The sequence below is a fragment of the Silene latifolia genome, chromosome Y, assembly GCF_048544455.1.
Source record: "Silene latifolia isolate original U9 population chromosome Y, ASM4854445v1, whole genome shotgun sequence".
NCBI lineage: Eukaryota > Viridiplantae > Streptophyta > Magnoliopsida > Caryophyllales > Caryophyllaceae > Silene > Silene latifolia.
This window is the reverse complement of record NC_133538.1, coordinates 7,773,429-7,777,435: the sequence shown is the minus strand read 5'-3', so window position 1 is coordinate 7,777,435 and position 4,007 is coordinate 7,773,429. Positions and strand designations below refer to the sequence as shown.

At 43.5% G+C, this 4,007-nt stretch overlaps 1 long non-coding RNA gene across 1 annotated transcript; it reads left to right on the top strand.

The window, feature by feature from the left end:
* Positions 1–2,745: 2,745 nt before the first annotated feature.
* LOC141633203 (uncharacterized) lies at positions 2,746–3,806 on the top strand. Its single transcript, XR_012538014.1, has 2 exons — positions 2,746–3,114; positions 3,607–3,806. It is a non-coding gene; the product is annotated as an uncharacterized LOC141633203 (long non-coding RNA).
* Positions 3,807–4,007: the final 201 nt, after the last annotated feature.

Sequence of the window (4,007 nt, the reverse complement as noted above, 5' to 3'; positions counted from 1 at the left end):
CAAACAAAATCAACCTTGTCTCTCTGTGGTTCGACCCTTACTATCACTAGCTATAGTTTTAGTTTGGAATTATAAATTTAATTTTGGTACTAAACGACGGTATCACCAAGTGTGAGTTCTGGTTAGAGAAAGTTGCTTTTCTGGGGCATGTGATCTCTAAGGAGGGAGTAGCTGTGAATCCGGCGAAGATTGAGGAAGTGACAAAGTGGGAAGCACCAAAGAATGTTGCTGAGATCAGGAGTTTCTTGGGTTTAGCTGGATACTACAGACGGTTCGTGAAAGATTACTCCAAGATAGCTAGACCTATGACAGCTTTGATGAGGAAAGAGAATAGGTTTCGTTGGGATGAGAGTTGTGAGAAGGCGTTCCAAACATTAAAGGAGCATTTGACCACAGCTCTTATCTTAGCATTGCCTGAAGGGATCGAGAACTTTGAGGTTTATACAGATGCCTCAAAGAATGGGTTGGGATATGTGTTGATGCAGAACGGTAAGGTGATTGCCTATGCTTCTAGGCAATTGAAGCCGTATGAGGAGAATTATCCTACACATGATCTAGAGTTGGGTGCAGTGGTGTTTGCTCTCAAGATATGGAGACATTACCTTTATGGGGCGACCTTTAAGGTATTTTCAGATCACAAGAGTCTCAAGTACATCTTCACTCAAAAGGAGTTGAACATGAGATAGAGGAGGTGGATGGAGCTGATTGGCGATTATGACATGGATATTATCTACCATGAAGGGAAAGCCAATGTTGTTGCAGATGCTTTGAGTAGGAAGAGTGTACATTCCTTGTGTACAACTCTATCTTTGATGAGGTTGAGATATGAGGTGGGGAAGTTTGGGATACATATGATGCAGAGAGGGGATGCTATGGGAGATTTGATAGTGCAGCCTGATCTTTATGATGACATTCGAGGTAAACAGCCTTTGGATCCTAAGATGGTTGAGTGGAGAGCTGGAGTAGAAAAAGGGACAGTGTCTCGATTCTCCATTCATACAGATGGTAGTTTGAGGTTCGATGGTAGGTGGTGTGTCCCTAATGATGAGGAGCTGAAAAAGACAATCATGACAGAGGCACATTGTACACCATATTCAGTACATCCAGGTGGTGACAAGCTATACAAGGATTTGAAGAACACGTTTTGGTGGCCTGGGATGAAGAAAGAAACAGCAGATTTTGTGGCTCGTTGTTTGACATGCCAGAGAGTTAAAGGGGAACAGAGACGACCACAAGATAAGATTCAGTCTTTAGAGGTACCTGAGTAGAAGTGGGAATCCATTTCTATGGATTTTATCGTGGGTTTGCCAAAGAGTCAACAGGGTAACAACATGATATGGGTAATAGTGGATCGACTGACCAAGTCAGCTCACTTTGTGCCAATGAAAGATACATGGACTAAAGCACAATTAGCTATGGCCTACAGGAAGAATGTGCTTAAGTTACATGGAGTCCCTAAGGACATAGTGTCTGACAGAGATGCGAGATTTATCTCAAGGTTTTGGAAAGAGTTGCAGGAATCTTTGGGAACAACTTTGAAGATGAGTACAACTTTTCATCCAGCGACAGACGGTCAGACTGAGAGAACAATCAAAACTCTTGAGGATATGTTACGGGCTTGTGTTATGGACTTTGGTGGTAGCTAGGAACAGAGGTTGGATTTGATAGAGTTTTCTTACAACAACAGCTATCACACTAGTATTGGCATGGCACCGTTTGAGGCTTTATATGGGAGGAGATGCAGGAGTCCGATTTGTTGGGACGACAGTGCTGAGGCAGTGGTTCTAGGACTAGAGATGGTACATGAGATGGTTGAACAGATAAAGATGATCAGGGAACGGATGAGAGCAGCTCAGGATAGGCAAAAGAGTTATGCAGATCTACATCGCCGGGATATAGAGTTTCAGGTTGGGGACAAGGTTCTTCTGAAAGTGTCTCCTATGCGTGGGGTTATGAGATTTGGGAAGAAAGGCAAGCTGAGTCAGAAGTTCATCGGACCTTATGAGATCTTAGAGCGACTTGGGGAGGTTGCTTATCGTCTGGCTTTACCGGCTGCGTTAGAGAGAGTGCATAATGTGTTTCATGTATTGCAGTTGCGGAAGTATGTGAGTGACCCATCACATGTGTTAGAGGCAGAGAGCTTAGAGCTAGATGAGTCTTTATTATATCTTGAGGTACCTAAGCAGATTCTTGACCGGAAGGTTAGGAAGACTAGGAGTGGTGAGACAGTTTTGCTTAAGATCCTTTGGTCTAACCACGAGACTGAGGAAGCTACATTGGAGGCAGAGGATGCCATGAGAGAGCGCTACCCTTTCCTTTTTGATCAGGTATGTATGGTTACGGGGACGTAACCTTGTTTCTTTTAGGGGGGTAAGAGATGATCGCAAAGAGTTTTTATGAGTTTTATACCCTTTTTGTGTTGTGTCGGCATGGTTGTTGTCGTTGAGTCGGGTTGAGTTTTGGTTAGTAACATGTTTTTATGTTGAGTTTTGTTTTGGTTGTTGAGTCGGGAATGCGTAGTGTGTGTGTCTTTGTTTTGTAGTGGTTTGAACTTCGGGGACAAATGTAACACTACGGATTTTCCTTGGTGACTACTCGACCGAGTAGAGCCTACTCGGCCGAGTAGTGCTTTGGTTGTTTGTTATTTTGGTTCTGCCGAGGAATACTCGGCCGAGTATAGTGAATACTCGACCGAGTATGGACTTGCTCGACCGAGTGTCCGGTTTGGCGGAGTGTTATTTCGACGGTTTGATTAGGGAATGTTTAGGGTATTTTATACAACCGCGTCAGTTTCTAATATCATTTTTAAAAGCTTTATCATTTCTACGTTACCCTAATCACACCCAAAATCATTCCCTAATCCTTCTCTTAAGCATTTCGTAGCGTCATTGTGTGGGTAATCGTCGTGGTTCTTGCGTATAAGTTCTCGTTGCACTGTTGGTAAGTTTTATCTTCGTGATTATTTATATTTTTGGATTACTGTACATTTATATGAGAAGGGGATTTTGGGAATTGTACAAAGTGTAATCGTGTTGCATGATCATTGTATAGGAGAAGACTTCATAGAGGAGCCTTTCTGATTGTTCGTGTTGCATACTGCTGTTGATTGCTAAGGTAGGGTTTCCCTACTCAGTTTACTGTGCTTTGCATGACATGTTGTAATTATCGTTGTCTGTTAATCATCGTAGTATGGAGGTTTTTGTGACAATGTTGGTGTGAGGGGATTGAGATGACTGCGATGTCATGTGATTGTGATTGTGGTGAAGTCACTTGCGGGAGTGGCTTCACACCCTAGTTCGCCCTCCGTAGAACCCGCCACGGGAGGGGATGTGCACATTAAGGGACAAGGATCGTTGTCGCTCGTTGAGGAGCTGGACTAGGTGGGATCGGCTGCGGTCACCCACTGGCGGCGAGGATTACCTGTTGCGATGGGTAATCTGGCAGGGCTACACACTTTGGTGTGTAGTCGGTTACTATGTGAGCTTGGATGATTGGGAATTGGTGATGATCAGACGATTATTGCATTTGTTTGTCTTATTAGTTGAGTATACTGACCCCGTTGTTATTTGTGGAATTTGCGGTGATCCATTCGGGGATGGTGAGCAGGCTTGACAGGTATTGCTATTGAGAGCTTGGGGATTATCTCGGGAGATTTGCCACCACGAGTCATAGCATCACCGTCTGAGTCTTAGTGGGTTTTCCTTTAATGTTAAGACTTTGAAGTTGTATTTTGTTAAACAGTATTTGGTTTTGGATATTGTAAACTTTACATTTCACAGTACTTTAATAATAGTGCTCAATTCAGACGCTTTTGGTATGTACTAACCTCGGGCAACCGAGATAGTAACACACTTTCATGGCAGGGTGGTCCTGGTAAGGTACCTTGGTATGAGGGGGTGTTACAACAAAGTTCTTTTTAAGGAGGGAAGACTGTAATACTACGTATTTATGAGTCTTGTGGTACTCTATCGAGTAGGCCTTACTCTGTCGAGTAAGGGCGAGTTGCG